The 20,810-nt window shown below is 34.3% G+C and overlaps 1 pseudogene; it reads left to right on the top strand.

The window, feature by feature from the left end:
* The first annotated feature begins 345 nt into the window (after positions 1–345).
* The window catches only part of LOC149531892 (uncharacterized), a 161,571-nt pseudogene continuing 141,106 nt past the window's right edge, over positions 346–20,810 (top strand).

Here is a 20,810-nt window from a genome sequence, read left to right as displayed (position 1 = left end):
TTTTTGTATATACCATTTTAGTGGTATTGAAAGACAAAGCCACAAAAATCAAAGTGGTTTTCATCAAAGTATTAGAGGGTTGAGAAAGGGTTTTAGAGGAAGGAGTTTATGAGAATAGTTAGTGCTGAGATTATAGAGATGGTGGGCAAAAGAAACTGAAAAGAACGAGTAGGCAAGGCCAAAAAATGGAAGAAAAGAACTAAAGTGTGGGAGAAGTTAGAAAAGGGAGGAATTGCCAATTATATAGCCAAGCTCCATGGTTGTGACCTGACAATTATTGGCCTTATGGTAAATTCATGGAAAGATGGAAGGGTTAAAATTGATGGGGTTTTGTATCAGGTGACTATGGACATCATTGCTCATACAACTAAAATTTTGGATGAACGATTGAAGTTTTATAGAGATAAGAAGGTGTCTACAAATGCTGTAAAAGATTCTGCAAAAAATACAGAAGAAAAGAAGGAACTGGTCAAGAGAAAAACATACTATGAGATGGATTTAATAAAGAAACTATGGAGGTATTCTTTGAGGGCTATTATTGAGTATATATCTTTAGACATGAGATTTGATAGAGTTAGGACAAAGCATTTTGTTCTGCTCAATCATTTTTGTTATGGGATTAAGGTCTCTTTTACTTTCTATTTATATACTTCTATGCATAAAAATATTTCTATCCGCAAGAAAAAACCTACTTCAAATCTAGCCTTGCATGAGGGTTTTCTACTTATGGTTTATGAGCATTTCAAGGCTCAATCTCAAAGTTAAACCCCCACCCAAGAAGTTGTTGCATCTGAGGGGATGGGGAGTTGAAACTTCTCATCTAACACAGATGATGTTTAGAGTATAATTTTGGAGGATGAAGATGCAAACCCTTTGTCTGGAAAGAAGGTTAAGGCTTTTGAGAAGAAATCACCTTTTTCAACTAAAACCCCATGCAGGAAAAGTCCTAGGGGGATTGGGTTTAAAATTGCTGGACAAGGAGATGAGGAGTATAATGAGGAAGGGGATGAGATGGATACTGGTGAAGAGAATAAGGAGAAGGAGGATGTTAAGAGGGAGGAGCCGATAGCTAAGAATAGAGGAGGTCTAAGGAGGAGGATGTGCCCCTAGTGGGGAAAACGGATCCTAGGCTGGAGATCATAGCCATTCATCTTTCTCTAATTTCCCCTCCTTAGGAACATGACAAGGAGAAGATAGAGGATGAGAGTGGAGAGGTAGTTATAAAGGATAGGCTCTTTGCCTAGGAAAATTTCAATGTCAGAACATAAAGAATGGGAATAGTGAGAGAAACCATGAACCCTCAAATCCTTGAAGGTAAAGAGGGAAAACTCCAGATGGAGGAACTCATTGATTTGACATTGGTGGCTATTGTAGAAGTTGATGAAAAAAAACTTCACACTATGCCAAGATCACCTGCATACAAATAACCTACTAAAGAGAAACCAAAGAAGGAAGGGTGGAGTTTGGAGAAACTAAATGGATTGAGAGAGAAGATATTGCAAGAATGTGAAAATGAAGTTGCTGTACAATATTGATAAAAAAATATATGAAATTACAATAGGAGAGCCTATTTATAAAGGCCTCTAGGAAGCTTGTAGAACAAGCCAAAATGCTCTAAGAGATAAGGTTGACAACTAAGCATACATCCACAAAAGTTGGGATATCCTTGATCAAGGTGAGAAGATAAGTATGACTTAGATGGGAACAAACTCCCATGTTGTCAAAAAATCCAAAACTAAAACTAATAAATAAATGCATTAACCTAAGTAAATTTAAGTAAAGCATAAATAATAATTATTTAATCTAACAACTATTACTAATAATGCAAGGGAAATTGTCATGAATTTGATAAATAATGCTAAAAATAGTATTATAGACAATTTTAGGTCAATTAAATGGCTCTACCATGAATTGGAGGAGGTCAAAGAAAGAGTGAATCAATTGGAAAACCAAGGGAAGAAGTTAGAACATGGAAATTTGATAGATTAGGGGAATGGCCTCAGATTGGTAGAAAAAAGAATTCAAAATCTAGAAAATTATAATAATAATTTGGCAAACCAAATGATTTCAATTTTGACTTTTCTTAATGAAAATATCTCTTCTCTTGCTAGAAAGTTGAAAGCTAGGGCTTCCTAGAGGATAATGAGGAAAAGGATAGAGCCAAAGATAGGATGGATGAGGACATCACTACGAACATTACCTTTGACAACTTGGATCAGACAAGTTAGAAGAAGTAGGAGCATATTGCTGAGGAGATCCAAAGGACTAATGAAGTAGCGAAAATGATGTAGGAGCTGGAAAGAAAGACAGAGGAGTAACAAAGGTTTTTCATTTCCTATCTTTTGGTCTATTTGGTTTCTATAGTTTTTGGTTTTCTGGCTTTTTTCTTATTTTTTGTTCTGGCCTTTTGGTTGGCCATAGTGCTATGGCTAGGCTTTTGTACTTATTATTTACCTTTTGATATGTATGGATTGTGGTTGGGCTTTTGTTGCTTATTATCAGCCTTTTGATATGTATTAACTTTTTGGTTTCAGGATCCTTGTAGAACTTATTTTTCTAATAAAAAACAATATAGAAGCAATACACACATACACATTAAGTACATATAAGAAAATATCATATAGATTTCATTCCTCAAGGATTCCTTCATGTTGAGTCACATTTAAGAAGTTTTATTAATTAGTTTAAGTCTCAAGTATAATATTTCTAATCATAAAGTAATAGTAGATACATTATCTCATATGAAAATATAACTAATGCAATAAAATATATCTAATCAACAATATCCAATGTACATGTCACAAGGTATGTGAGAATAAATACAAACACATCAAAATATAAGATACATGATAACACATATATGTCAACTCAATAGAAGTCTCCAATATAGGAATAAGAATGATAATTATATAACTACATCCATGAACACCTAACAACTAATAATCTAAGGGGGGGGGGGGCAAATGGTAAGAAGCCACTACCTCCCTACCTAGTCAGCCTGCCACTCCCACTATATAGAAAGATAATGAATGATCCACATATGAGTAGTCAAACTATAAAATGATCCTAGGAAAGGAATCCTAATGGTCGATTCTACCTCAAGGGCACACAAACACTAGTAAATTATGGGTCAAATTTCAACCTTTTATTTTGACCAAGCCCTTAATTGGCTTACTGAATACATTTTTTTTTTTTTTTATGCTTGAGTTGGTCAAAATTTTGACCAAATTAGGGTTTCCCAATTTGTTCAAAATTTTGATAAAATTAGATTCATAAACAAAAAATGAAAAAAAAGGTGGCATCACTTTCTTCTTTCACCAAAAGAGGTAATTTGGATGTGGTCTAGGTGCATAGGAGAAATTTTAGGTTAGTGTGTTCATTCAACTATCACAATATTTCTTTTCACCCAAATACACAAGTAACCATTCATAGAGATTGCATAAGTTTTTTTTCCACTAGATCACAAAAATACATTTGTAGAGATCAATTAGGGCATCCTGACTTGTTTGATTCCCTCAACCAATGCTTCCTCCATTTTCCACATGCCTCACATTGACCTATTTTTTGTAAATGTCTATGGCTATGACGGTGCACAAAATCATATTTCTTTAAAGAAATTAATCAAAATAATTCTTATGCCCTTATTTGTGTTTTGCAAAATGCTCAAATCCCATTCCAAATCTAGTCTCCACCATTTATTGCATGTGCAACAAAAGTGCTAATAAGAACTATTAAATCTATGTATAGGAGATTATTCCATGACTTTTAATAAACACCCAAATTCCATTAAGTGGCTTCCTTTCACCAACAAGGACTAACTGATTGAAAAAGGTTGAAGAGTTGGGCATCATATACATTTATGGGTTTCACTAGTTTGAAAGCTTCCAATATACTTTTAGTATATTCATCTTGTGTAAGCCTGAGAGTACATTCATTTGAGCACTTGAATCAATGGATCACTCCTTGCCTCTACTTTCATGCAGGGTTGTGATGTTCAATCAAAAATTTCAACATGATTTGAAGGTTCCAATAATGCACTTCATGTTCTTTGATCTCAATGTCACATGTGGTCAATATTTTATATTATTTCTTTAAAGCTACTCTCAAGGTTATTCAAAATTTTAATAACAAATTTAGTTTTGTTTTCTAAACAATTTATCATCATTTAAATTTGTCACTAAAGTTTTAACTAGCTCAATAGATAAGAATAATCTTGTTTGAGGGCTAATCTACCTTTAATGGGTGTCAAATGACTTGAATTGGACGAACACATTTTTTCATGTCTAATTGTACATTTGAAGCTTTTTGTTGCATCTTTACTTTTGGTATGCTTATATATCAATTTGAATTTTGCATTTCTAGATTTACTTGTAAGAATTCATTAATTATTGCTTTAATTTCATAATTGAATTCCCTTTTCATGTTCATTTTTGACCTTATCCAATTTTATTTGTTAATGCATGTGGTTTAATATTGAAGTGACCACAAGATGTGAACTTGAGGTAAAATGAAGAAATAGTGTGGTTAGAATGATGAGATAGGGTCATTCCAAATGTTTTAAGTTGGTTATGTCTTAGTAGGCACTAATGGTTTTAGTACTTGGATTAAACAACCAATTGTCAAATTATTTTGGGTTAATGAACTTCTACATGAAAATGTCTTATTTTTAGTTGAGATGATGAGCCTTATTTACATGTAGATAGATTGTTGTATTGGATTGAATATGTTTATAGTTTGGGTTGACATATTTTGGGTTTTTGTATTGAATGGCCTAATAAAGAGTTCTTTAGAACATGTTAGTAATGTGGATAGGTTGATTGTTTGGAGTGAAAGAAATTGAATGGTTTTTTGTACACATGTATTAAAAACTAATATTTATGCAAAGTTATTCATTTTTTGGCTTTATATAATTTTGAATCTAGATTATATTTATATTACTTGTGGGTCACTAACACATACTAGGGATGATGTGGCTAAGTGTGGGACCCTAATAAGCTGACTAACATCTCATCTATTAGACCTCATGCTTATATATCCTCTCCCTATTAGTAATAAGTTTCATCTCATGAAATTTGTCATTTGAAAGATGAATATTAAGGTTGTATGTCTTTGTTGATTTTTAGAATCAAGTATTTATGTGTTGTTTTATTATTTCATGATATTAGCATGTGTTGTAAGACAACTATAATAGTCCCTATTTAGTAAGATGTATGAAGTTGAATAATCTTATTTTATCAATTAGGATTTCTAATAGTATAGAGACAATACAAAGATGAGTATTATTTCCATACATTTATCTTATTTTTGGAGTAACTTGACATCATCTCCATCTTTCTGAGTTTTCAAGGTAGCTGTATTAGGTGGGAAAAAGCATACATGGACCATTCATTGAGTAGTACATGGATGTGGATGTTAAATCCAAAAAAGAAAAATCATTATCTATAAAGTGAATGCCAACATACTTCTAATGGTTTAAAGAGTGTTAAATCGTGTTCAGTGGCTTCACTAGTTGCTATGGATTCTTTGAGGAATTCCTTGACAGAATTAACTTTGGAGGATTCTTCTAACCATTAGAAAGAAATATTTATGAGTAAAGGAATCCCATAAAACATATTCAAAATATCCTCCACACCTATGCTGTTTCTGTGGGAGAAAGTAATGCCTTTGAATTGCCCACCTCTTGGTGAATGCTTTCAAAATCTATTTGTACAAGCATGTCACTCTGATCAATGATCAAGCTTTCTATTGGTTAGAAAATCCCTCATTCCACTAGGATGGTAGGTCAAGTTAGTTAGCAAGAATCTATAGAGGTTTTACAAAAACATTGTTAATAAATATGAATATACAACTAGTGTTGCTTTTGTAAAGGCCTCTCTTTATTGGTGCCAACCAAGTTCATTATTGTTCAATAGTACATGTTGGAAATAATTGAAAAGATCTTTGAATGAAGAATGATAGAATTGGTAAAGAATGCTTTCAATCATTATTTTTTCATTGATGTCAAACTTGCTAACTACAGGAATGACAATTGCTTAAGTGATCCAAATACTATCACTTAGTTAATTGACAAGGAGGAGTTAATCAACAAGATGTAACTAGAACACCTAGAGAAAGGTTGAAGTTATGATGTTGTAATGAAGTATAAGGATTAGCTAAGACAATGATGAAATAATGTATTAATGACATACTTTAAGACATAGGGAATGGACACTACAAAATGCAAGGATTGACTAAACCATTTGCAAACACTAACTAAGTTCATCTGTGAGTGCCGAGAAATCCTTTAGGTGCCGAGCATTAGAAAAAACTAGTGGATGCAAAGAAAATAAAGAATCATTTAGGTACTAGGTGATCTAGAAAATTGCATATACCGAGTAACAGAGATGTTCATATGCTGAGCTATACAAAATTCAACATGTGTTGAGTAACTCTGGATCCAATAGGAACCATTCACTACAGAGTAAATAGAAGCCAAGTGATTCAAGAAAATAGTAGAAGTCGAGCAATAGAGGAAAGCTTTAGGTTCTGAGTAAAGTAGAAACTACAGAGGATGTTGAGCAATCTAGACCTAGTTAATGTTAAGCATCAATAAACCAATGATGCCAAGTTGTTGCATTATTTGTTAAGTCAAAAGAATTGATAGATCAATAACAATAAGTTTGTTACATTGAATTTTTTGAATCAATTGGATGATAAGGATGATGAATAGATGTCATAGAATTTTATGTAAACCATGCAAACTAATTCAAGGCAAATACTAAAGAATTTTCTAGAAGAAACAATTTGGAGGGAAAATAATTTTGAAAATCAATTCAAATTGATAAGTGGGAAGACTTGAGTAGAAAATGAAGAAAAAAACTTCTTTATAAGGAGTTACAAGTTAGAGATTAAGAGAGTGAGTGAGTTGGTCATAAGTGTGGTCATGTGAAGAAGCCAAGAGAAGGTTAGTGTGAAATGTCAAGAAGAGGACACAGTGAGGAGTAAGCACAGAGCATCAAGACTCTAAGTTGATCAAGTGACCATAAAGTGCATTGGCATAACAAGTGGAAGAACTCAAGGAGATATATCTTGAAGGGTGAACAAGATGTTAGCACTACAAGGAAGAAAAGCCAAGCAAGGAAAAGAATTGAAGAGTGATCTAAAATCTGCAAGGTTAGAGTTGCAATCTTTATCAGGTCAAAACCTTTCTAATACTTTCTTACCATTGTATTAGACATTAAAATCCTACATTGCTAGGTTAGCTTAACAACTAGGTGGATAAGCCTCAAGAAAAGGATAGAAGATCCCCAGAAGAAGGATAAGAGATCCTCAGGAGAAGGATAGGAGATCCTTAGAGAGGGATAAAATATTCTTTTGAGAAGGTGACTGTAAATCCCATGGACTTGGGTGGGCCTAACAGCTTTATGTAAATCCTTTAACAAGGTGGCATTCTAAGTTGAATATTATTAGGTCCTCTAATAGGGCACACTCCTAATAGGGTCTAGAAATCCTTTAATAGGGTCACATTTGATAATGTGTAAAGCCTTTAACAGGGCAGGCCTTTAATAGGGAAAACCATTAGAAGTGGTTGAAATCAATTGCATAGTAATTTTGTGGGTGTCATCCCCACTTGAGTTTTACGTTCTTATTCCTAGAGGATTTTTGGGTCACCAAGATACTTTGTGTTATGAGGTGATGCATGTTTAATTTTCATGATTGTTTAATGTTTAATTACATGCATGATAAATTCAATTATATACCATTAAGGATTTGACAAGAAAGTAAAAAGGCTAGTACTTATGATTCACTCTCATTTTATTAAAAAAATTGTATTCGACATTATTGGACCTTGAATAATTGATTCACCCCCGCTCTCAGTTATTTTAAAAGAATTCTAAAAATTGGTATCAAAGACCACTGCTGATTTGTTTCAAGGTACTAGCAATAGGAAGATCAAGATGTCCAAGAGAGAAGTTCCCAAGCTAAACAAAGACAACTTTCTTGCATGGAAAAGTCTGATGAAGTTGCACCTTGGATCAATAGGTGACTATGCACAAACCTCAATTATAGCTGATCATGTAGACCTTGCAGGACCCCTCACTGCAAAAGAAATGAACAAGAAGAAGGAGAAAAATCAAGCGATGTTAGAGATTGCTTCAGCATTAAGCTATGCTGAGTATGATGACATCAAAGAATGTGGTACTGCACATCAGATCTGGAAAACATTATCCAAAAATCTATGGAGGAGATGATAATGTCAAGAGAGCCAAAAGAGAGAGCCTAAGAGGAAAATTTGATGACATGAAAATGGAAGAAGGAGAGAATGCTACTCAATACAATGCAAGAATGAAAGAAGTGGTAAGTGCCACAAGAAGCCTAGAAGGACATTTATAAGAAGAAATAGTATGTAGCAAATAATTGAGAACTTTGCTTCCTATCTATGCTATAGGAGTATCAGCCATCCAAGAGCTAAGGTGTGTACCAGGAAACACATTGTCATTTGAAGGAATAATTGGAAGACTCACTGTCTTTGAGCTATCCAACTTTGACAACTACAAGCTAGAAAACTTTGAATCTACATTCAAAGCCAAGATGACAATAAAAGACAATGAGGAGGTGCAAACAAAGAAAAAGAGTGGAAAAGGAAAGTATGTATCTAGTGACATCAGCACTAATGAAGATGACATAGACCAATTGGAGGCATTACTAGCAAGAAGATTTCACAGAGGAAGAGGCAAATTCAAATGTAAGCTGCCAATCATAATTTTTAATTATAATGAAGTTGGTCACATTGTAGCCAGATGCACACAAAAGAAAAATTACAAGGATGGAGGCAACCTCAAGAACAAGAAAGAGGACGATAGGGACTAAAGAGGTAAAGGCAAAAGATTCTACATTTTTGAAGAAGACTCTGGCAAGAATGATGATGAAGTAGTCTATGTGGCTATGAAAGATGAATTAGATGAAGATGAAGCAACTACCCTAGTAACCTACATGAACATGAATAACAAATGGATCATAGATAGTGGATGCTCTCATCACATGAAATGAGATAAAAGTAAGTTCATTACCTTTATTCAATATGAAGGAAATAGTGTTAGATTGGGTAATAATGCACCATGTCAGATCAAAGGGAAAGGTAGTATCAAGCTTACTAAAAAGATATCATGTGACAATGCATACTATGTTGAAAGCCTAAATTATAACTTGTTAAGTGTCTCACAGTTAGGCAACATAGGATGTAAGGTTGAATTTGAAAATGGAGTTGCTAAGATCTATGATTCTCAAGGAAGTCTAATAGGAAAAAGTGACTAGACTAGGAGTAATTTTTTCTACCTAGACATGGAAGATACTTCTTATCTCATTGTTCAAAATGATGATGTATGGTTATGGCACAAGAGACTATGTCATGTAAATTTTGACAATCTAATAAGAATTAACAAAATGAAGGAAGTCAGAGGTCTACCAAAGTTGAAGAAGCCTGATAACACCATTTGCAAACAATACCAACTAGGGAAGATGACCAAGTCAAATTTCAAAAGCAAGGCCTATACTTCTAATGAAGTATTAGAGCTAGTTCATACTAACTTGTGTGGTCCTATTGAACTGCAAAGCTACAAAGGTGACAAATACATAATGCTATTTGTGGATGACTATTCAAGGATGATGACAGTCATGTTCCTAAAACAAAAATCAGATGCATTCCAAATGTTTAAATGGTACTTGGCCAGAGTTGAGAAAGAGACTGGGAAGAGCCTAAAATGTCTTAGATCTGATAGAGGAGGTGAATTCACATTAAGAGAATTTGAAGAATTATGCAATGAAAGAGGAATCAAAAGGTGGAAATCAGCACCTAGGACTCCACCTCAAAATGGTATAGCAGAAAGAAGGAATAGATCAGTCATTGATTGCGCTAGGACATTAATGATGGAGAAAAATGTTGCACTCAATTACTAGAGAGAAGCTATAAGTGTTGCAGTCTACACAGTCAATAGAGTTCAAGTCAAGAAAGTTACAAATGTAACACCTTTTGAATTATGGTATAGGCATTCTCCTAATGTAAAAAATTTCAAAATATTTAGATGCAAATGATATATATATATATATATATATATATATATATATATATATATATATATATATATATATATATATATATATATATATATATATATATATATATATATATATATATATATATATATATATATATATATATATATATATATATATATATATATATATAAAGTCTCTAGAAATGGAAAGTTTGATGCAAAGAGTGAGGAAGACACATCTCTTAGTTATTCTACTAGAAGCAAAGCTTATAAGTTCTTGAATGTTAACACTAGCAAAGTAGTAGAAATCACAATTGTGAAATTTGATGAGCTTGCAGAAGTTAGAAGTGTTGAGAACACCAAGAAAGAAGAAGAATACAAGACCTTTGTATACTTTTATGAAGGTATACCTAATAATGGTGAAGTTGCAACTCAGAATGACAATCATCAACAAAATCTATTATTTGTCAAGTCACAAACAATGAATATTGAGCAATAGACACATTCAGAAGCCGAGCTATAGATAGAGAATGTTCATTTAAATTTTGAGAATTGTCAACATGAAGGAAATGAAGAAATATCTGATGAAAATACACATGAAGATTTAGATTCTGAAATAGAAAACATGTGAACAAGGAAAGAAATAGTATTGGCAAAGTATGTAAGAAGAAATCATCCTACGGATCAAATTATTGGAAACAAAGAGGTAGGACCAATGACAAGGAATAGACTCAGAAGTGAGACATGTCTACTTAGAAAAATGGAACCAAAAATAGTAAGTGAAGCCATAAAAGATGATGATGGGTACAATGCTATGAAAGAAGAAATAGAAAAAATTGAAAAGAACAAGACATGGACCTTAGTCTCAAGACCAATTGACAAGAATGTAATTAGAACAAAGTGGGTGTTTAGAAACAAGTTAGATGAGAATGGTGAAATCACAAGGAACAAGGCAAGACTAGTCTATAAAGGGTATGCACAAGAAGAAGGACTAGACTATGGACAAACTTTTTCTCCAATTGCCAAAATGGAAGGAGTAAGGACCTTATTGGCATATGTAGCCTTCAAAGGATTTAAAGTCTATCAAATGGATGTTAAGTTTGCATTTCTAAATGGTATAACTAGGAGGATTTGTTGATGAAAATAAAAAAAATAAGGTATTCAAATTGCATAAGGCTCTATATGGATTAAAGCAAGCCCCTAGAGCTTGGTATGAGAGACTTCACAAGTATCTAATGCAAATAGGATTTGAAAGAACTGATGATAATAGCAACATGTACATCAAATTAGAAGAAGGTAAGGATATCCTTGTATCTGAAATCTTTGTGGATGACATAATTTTTGGAGGAAAGGAAGCACTTTGCAAAATATTTGCTAACAAAATGAAATATGAGTTTGAGATGTCTATGTTTGGAGATATCAAGTTCTTTGTTGGATTGCAAGTACATCAACTAAAACATGGTATATTCATGACATAATCAAAGTACATCAAAGAGAAACTCAAGACGTTTGGATTGGAAGCCTCCAAACCTATGAGCACCCTAATGGCAACAAGACATAAGCTATCCAAAAATGATGAATCAGCTGAGGTCAATCAAATAATGTATAGGTCCATGATTGGAAAACTACAATATGTTGTACATAGTAGACCAAACATAGCATTAGTAGTTAAAATAGTGGCTAGATTCTGTGCTAATCCTAGTGAAAATCATCTTATGGCAGTAAAAAGGATAATGAGGTATCTCAAAGGAACTGATGATTTTGGCCTATACTACAAAAAGAATGAGAAGTTTGAGATCAATGCATACACATATGTAGATTGGGGAGGCAACATTGATGACAAGAAAAGTACAAGTGGAGGAGCATTATTCTTAGGTAAAAGGCTCGTTACTTGTACTAGCAAGAAATAAACATGCACATCTCAGTCCACTGCAAAAGTAGAGTATGTGGTAGTAGCAATCAATTGCACAAACATTGTGTGGCTCAAACATCTAATAAAAGGAATGAAAGAAGATGTAACCAAACCTATGATACTATATTATGATAATACAAGTGCTATAAACATATCCAAGAATCCAATAATGCATGCAAAAACCAAGCATATTGCAATCAAGTATCACTATGTCAGAGAATTGGTGGAAGACAAACAAGTGAAGATGGAGTACATTCACACAAAGGAACAAATTGCAGATATCTTTACCAAACCATTGCCCAAGGATAATTATGAATATCTTAGAGGCAAGTTGGGGGTAAAGCCCCTAACTCAAGTAGTCTAAAGAAACAGAGAAGTTTCCCTACATCAACAAGAGTAGATCATTGAAATATTAGAAGAATGATGTAGAGGAAAAAAACATGAATACAAATTCCAGATCAGTCACAAGCATGGTGATAGAGGAAAAAGACATAAGATGCAAAGCTTACACCAAGCATGTTGAAGATGCTACACCTTTGGTATTTATGTCAAAGAAGGAGATTTATGAGAAACTGATCAATAAAAGGTAAGAGGGAGATGTATGAGAATGTATGAGATTAGTAGTAGACCAAAAAAGAGATATGAAAGAGGGAGATTCAAAAGAGATAAGAAACTAATCAGAAAGTAGCTAGGAAGGATCAAGAATACAGAGCAAGGATGCAATAGTCAAGAGCGAGAAGCAGAACAAAGGATTCATTTTGTATTAGAAAAAGAGGGAGACATGATACAAAAATGAAGATATGTAATGACAACACGTTTTTTGTTTGGTATATAATTTTGGTGCTAACTAAGTTTATCAATTGATCAGTTTGGTTTGCCATCAATGCCAAAGAAGGAGATTGTTGGAAATGATTGAAAAGATCTTTGAATGAAGAATGATGGAATTGGTAAAGAATGCTTTCAATCATTGTTTTGTCATTGATGTCAAACTTGCTAACTACAGGAATGCCAATTGCTTAAGCGATCCAAATACTATCACTTAGTTGATTGACAAGGAGGAGTTAATCAACAAGATGTAACTAGAACACCTAGAGAAAGGTTGAAGTTATGATGTTGTAGTGAAGTATAAGGATTAGCTAAGACAATGATGAAATCATGTATTAATGACATACTTTAAGACATAGGGAATGGACACTAAAAAATGAAAGGATTGACTAAACCATTTGCAAACACTGACTAAGTTCATCTATGAGTGTCAAGCAATCCTTTAGGTACTGAGCATTAGAAAAAGGTAGTGGATTCTGAGAAAATCAAGAATCATTTAGGTTTGAAGTGATCTAGAAAATTTTGTATGCTGCGTAACAGAGATGTTCATATGCTGAGCTATATAGAATTCAACATGTGTCGAGTAACTCAGGATCCAATAGGAGCTGAGCACTATGGAGTAAATAGAAGCTAAGTGATTCAAGAAAATAGTAGAAGCTGAGTAATACAGGAAAGATTTAGGTGCTGAGTAAAGCAAAAACTATAGAGGATGCTGAGCAATCCAAATCCAGTTAATGCCAAGCATCAGTAAACCAATGATGTTGAGTTGCTACTGTTGGTCTAATTTTTCACAATGCAAAAATTATAGAAATATTTACTAAAAAATCATTTGAGTCTTGAAATTTTGAAAGTTATGGTTTTGTTCCTTGTATTTTTCAAATCTTTAGATTGCACTAGTTTTAAAACCTTCAAGAAATATTCTTAGAAAAATAACTTTTGGTATATCTTTTCACATAAGGAAGGGCTTGCACAAGCATGAATTCATTATATGTTTGTTTAACCTTACGTGCCCATGCTTAGTCTACAAATTGCTTAATCATTTTATTAGAAAATACCTCTGATGACACAAAGTCTTTATAATCGTTGATATTGTTCAGATCAACGGGTAGCACATGCCCACAATTTCAAGATGCAAGGTATTTAAATAATGCAAGCATGCGACTTGATGACACGTAGCCCTCACCTTTCTAAGTTTCTAGTGAACCATAAAAGGAGTCATAAATTGTCAAAAACTTTTACAGCTTTGTCAGTTCTTTTTGTGCATGTTCTAGATTTCCTGTGATGTCATTGGCTAAATTACCAATAGAGAATATGCATTTATCACCAGGAAGCATCAACCATTGATTTCTTTTAAATCAAGGGGTAACACTTTCCTGCAACAAGGAGATGCTCATCAGATAAATAATGTGGGGAAGTGAAAATTAGACAAGTGGCACAGTCTGATAAGATGGGCCCGCCATTCTCAAAATGATGCCCTCCATGGTGTGTGTTAGATGAGTTAGAATGGGTGGAGGTACTTCATTCATTACTGTAGCCAACGTGGTATTCAAACTGCCCAATTTTATAACCATTGATCTGTCAAAGATTAAATGCCAACACATGCCCATATTTTGAAGATGCATAAGAGATAAATAATGTAGGCAAGTAGTTTATTGATGTGTGGAAATGTGGGGTCAAGAAGTTTTAACTATATGTTGCGATGTGCCACATTGTAAAGCTGATTGCTGACATGTACTGCCAGACATGCCATTGAGGAAATTTTTTCGCCAGATGGAGTAAAGTCTCATCAGCCATAGATCTTTCAAGGATCAAGGGATAGTGAAATCTTGCAATATGGACTTGCTCGACATTTAAATAATGTGGGTATGCACCTTTGTGATGCATGTCAAGGTGGGGAAAAATTATGAAGGAACTATTGGAATTATGATATATTTTTCATTAGTTACAACACTTATTCGATTCTGAATGATTACTGAGCTCATCACTCAGTCTACAGTTGATATTGAGAATTCCTTTGGAAACTGAGGATATGGGTAGTTCAATAGTAATTACCGAGTTCATAATGGTTACTGAGCAGAATAGTGTTCTCCAAGCAGTTAGTGGTTACTGAGCTTCGTAGTGTTTACCAAACGGTCAGTGCTCACCAAGTCAATAGTAGAACTTAGTGTTTACTGAGTGATCAAGGTAAACAAAGACCTTAGTGTTTATCGAGTGATCAAGGCAATCAAAGAAATCAGTGTTTACCATGTAAACAAGGTAAATGAAGGAATCAATGTTTATCGAGTAAACAAGGTAAATGAAGGAATTAGTGTTTACTGAGTAAACAAGGTAAATGAGGGAATCAATGTTTACCAAGTGAAGAAGGTTATCAATGGATTTAGTTTTTACCAAGTGACACAATATTCATTGAGTCACCAATGGTTATTGAGTTCCAAGATACTTAGAATGATTAGTATGGACCGTGCCTCTACTCTTACCAAGTGCATGATAATGCAGTGTATTGTAGTGGATGCCAAGTATCAGAAGGTCACCGAGTCAGTTTGAGAAACCCGAGTTTTCTACTATCTGGCCGACTCAATAATGTTTGTTCACTTGTGATTGGCCGACCTTGCCAGTGTAAATATTGGAATGATATATATCATTTGAAATAATGAAATATTGATCATCATTGGTGTTATATTGCAATATTTTGAGAAGAGGAAAAGCAAATCACCAATAGAATAGAGGAATACAATAAGGTCAACAATTGATGCAGAAAAGCTATATCCATCACATTAGGTGATTAGAGAACAAGGGATCTTATCAACAATCAGTTGTAACCAGATCCACTGCTTCATCCTAACAGGTGAACCAATTTGTAAATCCTTTAAAAGGGTAGAATTAGCATTCTTTTGTAAATCTCCTAACAGAGTGCATACTTCATTATATGTTTGTAAATCGTCTAACAGGTGGATCTAACAATCCCACTTGCTCCTAACACGATAGATCATCAGAAGTGATCATTGTAAGCCTTAACTGGCCAAATTTATACTGTAGTATTAAAGTTTTGTCGACATCATCCCCACCCCAATTTTACATTCTAATTGGAAGGTTTCTAGGTCACCAAATTAGTGTGTTCATGTGTTATAAATGTTTTCATGCATATAGTAGATTAGATGGATGAATGGTGAATGTGTTATTATACATAATTGAATTAAATTTTTAGGGTTACTGATTCACCCGTCCCCTCTCAGTAACCTTGTTAGTCTAGATTATTTCCAACAATTGGTATAAGAGCCTTGTGGTTCTCAGGATAAAGTTTGACAACTTGAGCAAAGATCAAGGACAATGGAGATATTCAGACTTGACAAATCTATTGAGAATGAAAAGCTAGATCTGGAAATGGCCATGACTCAACTCAATGAAGCAAAGGAGCATCTTTCTCAATCTCTAAAAAGAAGAAACTTGCAAGACAAATGAATGATCATCAATATATTGAAGAAAGGATTGAAGACCTTTTACCGTCAAGCAGTTCAAATGAAGCTAATGAAGCAATCAAGGAACTCCTAGCAAAGAATGGTTCTTTGCAAGAAGAAGTAAGAAAGCTCAAAAGAGAACAAGAAATCCAATCTATCAGGCTATGTGAAGTTTTGGAACAGAGAAACAAGGCAAATGAAGACTTATAGGTAAGAAATAATCAATCCCTTCAGCATGAAGATCTTGTAGGGCAACTATCTGATGCAAATGAAGAAATTATGAATCTAAGATCTGAGAATGAAAGTTTGAAAAATGATTTAATCACTGAAAGACAAATCAATGCAAGCTTACAAAGTGATCTGAGATCTGAAAGACAAATCAATGAAAGTTTGAAAAATGACTTAAATGTTGAAAAACAAGTCAATGAAAGGATGATAAAATCTCAAGCAGATATGGATCAATTGAATCTGCAAAATGAGCAAAATTTTCATAGACAAAAAGGTAAAGCAAGCCTTGGATACAATGAAGAAGGTGAATCTTCCAAACAGGGTACCCAAAAGAATCAAAGACCTACTTGCAATCACTATGGTAAGTTAGGTCATACATCTAACAGATGTTGGAGCAATGGTAAAGGAAAATTCAATGGTAAATGCTACAATTGCAATCAACATGGTCACAAAGAAAATGAATGCAAAGAGAAACCAAAGTTTGAGGGCAAATGTCACAAATGCAAGAAACAAGGTCATAAGGCATTTGAATGTAGATCCAAAGCATTCAATCTAGCAGAACAGATTATCAAAGCAATATTTGGTTGGGACTACAGTACTTTGTGCAGATGTCACTATTGTGGAGAATATGGACACATTGGAATAAACTGTGCAAGGCATCACCTAAGAAAAAAGATACTACTATAAGATGTTATACATGTACCAAACTTGGTCATATATCCAAGAATTGCATGAATATAGGAAGAATTGAAGATGAAAAGAAAGCCAGAGCTGACAACATTCAAAAATAGATGAGACAACAGTGGATTCCAAAATCTACCAAGCCAGAAAATTCAAATAATGGCTATGTCTCTCAAGAAGTGGGTGACTCCACTTCTAATTAGACTCACCAAAAGGGGATCAAGGACTACATCTTCAAGCAATATCCTAAGCAGTTCCAGAATAAAGGAGTGCAAAAGAAAAATCAGTATTTTAGATGTAAGACATAGTTCACTATGGTGCATCTACTGAGCAAGGTTGGTTTTAGGCTTAACCAAGCTAGGTCGAGAATATGAAAAGTTTGTTTGTTCACCGAGTTGCAAGGTTTATCGAGTAAGTCGGTGACTATCTAACAAACCCTAGGTCATCTTAGCTACCTTTGTACCTGAGCATTAATGGCAAAATTTTTTATCAAAAAGGTAGAATTTGATCTCATTTTTCACCATGAATTTAGAATATATAGAGCGAAGAGATCTCCAAGAGCACGAAAGTGAGTTCAAGTGATTTGAAGTGATTTTCCAGTGAAGAATTTGTTTAACAAAATCATTCACTCATTGAGAAACAATGGAATTTGCAAGCACCAGCAATAGCAAGGCAAAGAGAGGCTTTGAAATGCTTGTGAAGGGAGTAGAATGGAAAGCACCTAGCTTCAAGCTTGTTCTCGCCATAGCTAAATCACTCGATCCGCATGGAGCCCAATCGCAAATTCCACCAAAGGTACTACTTATAAATGACATTCGTACTCATTTCAAATGCACTATTCAAGAAATAGGGACACTAGATATGGATAATTCCCTAGCCGAGTTATGCATGGATGGAACCCTCAAACTCGAGTTCAAACATCTGGAAACCAAAGGTTTGACCCATATCCCACACTTGCCAAGGAAATTTCAAATGAAATGGATAAGATAGATTTTAATCCATGTGCATAATGGTCAAATGTGGTTAGAGAAACCCGTCCTAATAACAAAGAAGATGATTCATAAGATCACGGATTTATCTATGTTAAGCAAATCCAAAACCACTAAAACCCTAAGTCGGGATGAACTTCATAAGTTAACCCTAGCTAAATGGGATGGCAGAGGATTGCAACCTAACAATGTATCTGATGCAGAGCTAAGATTTGGAATTTATTTAATTGCATATAAGGTGTATAGTTCCAGCAGATTGAATAGCATGCCCTGTGAGGCTATAGACTTAGCCTATGAGGTCGTGAAGAAAAACATGGAGTTTGACCTAGCAGATGTGCTGTTGAAACAACTTAATAAGAACATGGAAAGTATAAGGACCTCAAAAACCAACTCTTGTAAATTTGGTTCTTTGTTAGTTTTTTTATTTTTCTATGTACAAAAGTTTTTCCCTTCAAAAGGTACAGTTGTATGGAGAAAAGATATTCCGGTTTTGTATCAAATAAATGAATTTGTAGCAGAAATGGGTGAAAATTTTGATAGTATTATGGATAATTATTTTGAAGACTTCAAGGAAAGAATGAATAACAAATTCAGAATTCCTCCAATGCTTGTTGAAGATTATAAGGATGATGTATGCTTCATGGTTGACTATGACAAGGTATACATTCAGGCAGTCAGACCCTGAGTTGCATGGGTGAAACCTCTTCCCTGTGAGGTAAATATTGATGAAACTAGAGATATCATAGAAGCACTAGTAAATGAGCCAGTAGACCCAAGGCAAAAAAATTTTGGAACCTATGATGAACCTAAGGCTAGAATTGAGCTTGAAATCAAGCTACCACAGGCCATAAGCAAGGGCAAGAGGAAAATAGCCGAATTAAAAAATTCTACCAGTCCTCTTATGCTCACCGAGGGAAAAGGTGAAGATGAAGAAGGTGAAGAAGAAGAAGGAGGAGAAGAAGAAGGAGGAGAAGAATCTGCAGAAGAATAACTAAAGAAGAAAGGTAAGTTAATCATTACCAAACCTAAGAAGAAGCCTACTATAGTGTTTTCTAGAAGAACTAGGAAAGGTAAGAAGGAGCCTATACTAGTTAGGCTTGCACCCTCATTCGAGAAAAGGCTCAAATAATTGGAGGAAGGAGCTAGCATCACAAATTTTAAAGCATTGAAATTTGAAACTAGAACTAATGCTAAGAAAATGCAGATTGAGGAGCTGGTACTCAGTAAGATGGGTAAATGGAAATACTCCCCAGACCAGATTGCCCCTCAAATATCAAAAGAACTACTGGAGAGATTACAAATGAGGTGGGAGTTAGCCACCCAAATGGTAAAAGATATTTATGAGCAATCCCTGAAGAATCTTCAACCAAGTCTCACTGGAGTAGAAGTAAAAACTAAAATGAAAAGCCATGAAGGTAAAATGATGATCAGATTCCACACCTGTTTGATTTTGATTAAAGACATTGAACATGTTGTAAATGATGCTACAAACATGTGGAAAAATATCTATCATATACATAAGCCTAGTGAAGACCTAGTAGAAATTAAAGATGATGACAACAACAATGATGATGAGCTTGATAGCACTCCATCCATCACAGTCTCACCAGGAGAACTGCATGCACTGATGGAAAATAAAGAGGAAGAAGACAAGGAGGAAGAAGCTGAAGAGGTAGATAAGGAGGAAGATGATCGGGTGAAAATTGCAGCAGTAGTTATTGCATTCCTTCCTCACTCTCCACCAAAATCTGTTACTATAGAGACAGGTTCCACTAGTGAGATTGTGAGCACTACTGCCACATCAATTGCTCAATCTTCACCAATCTCCTCCCAACTCTAGGTATTCCCAATGCAAGTGCCAAGCACTTCATCTACCGAGCTATAGGAAAATTCTTTAGTTACCAAGTCATCCACTGCACTAGTCACTACATCAGAAGTATCAATTCCTCCTATAGTATGTACAGTAAGTTTTCCAGTTTGCTCTCCAATTTTGTCAACTTCAGCTACATTAGCACTAATTTTTGCACCAATAAGCTCTTCAATTGTAAATATTCTGGTATGCACATCAATTCTAGGAAGTATATCAATTTTGGATACATTTAGCGCCTCTCTCAGTCTTCCTTTAGTTGGTCCTATTCTAGTTTTGATAGCCAGTCCAACCTCATCAACCATTGTCTCTATTTTCAAAGACAAAGATGTTAGTACAGCAGAAAAACCAAAGACTCTATTAAAACCTCTGCTTACAAGCAAGACAATTGATGAGGATGTAGACCTGGATACTAAAATTTTCATTCCCAAGATAGATACAGATACTGCTTCAGTTGATGAACTAAGATTGCTCAATCAATGCATAGAACTAAAGACAAAGTAGAAATAACTAAGGAATGAGAGAGATAGAGAGTTTAAAATTATTGATGAAGTGAAAAAAATAATTACTAAGGCTATAGGTGTTGATGTTGATACTTCTCAACACATTTTTCTACAGTTAGAAGAGGCAGTCAATAAATTCAATGAGGATACCTCCGGTCAAGAAAAGATGATAGAGAAGGCAGAAAAGAAGTTTGATAATAAGGTGCTTGAGCACATTGCTCAGCATATAACAATAAAATAGGTTGAATTAACCACAATTTTGGCCAACATTGAAATTTCTTTTAATAATGTAACATCTCTTTTTGCTAAGCTTTGT

Source organism: Cupressus sempervirens, chromosome 11 (assembly GCF_028749045.1).
Source record: "Cupressus sempervirens isolate cs-2001-9-10 chromosome 11, ASM2874904v1, whole genome shotgun sequence".
NCBI classification, from domain to species: Eukaryota; Viridiplantae; Streptophyta; class Pinopsida; order Cupressales; family Cupressaceae; genus Cupressus; species Cupressus sempervirens.
This window is presented reverse-complemented; position numbering and strand designations above follow the sequence as displayed.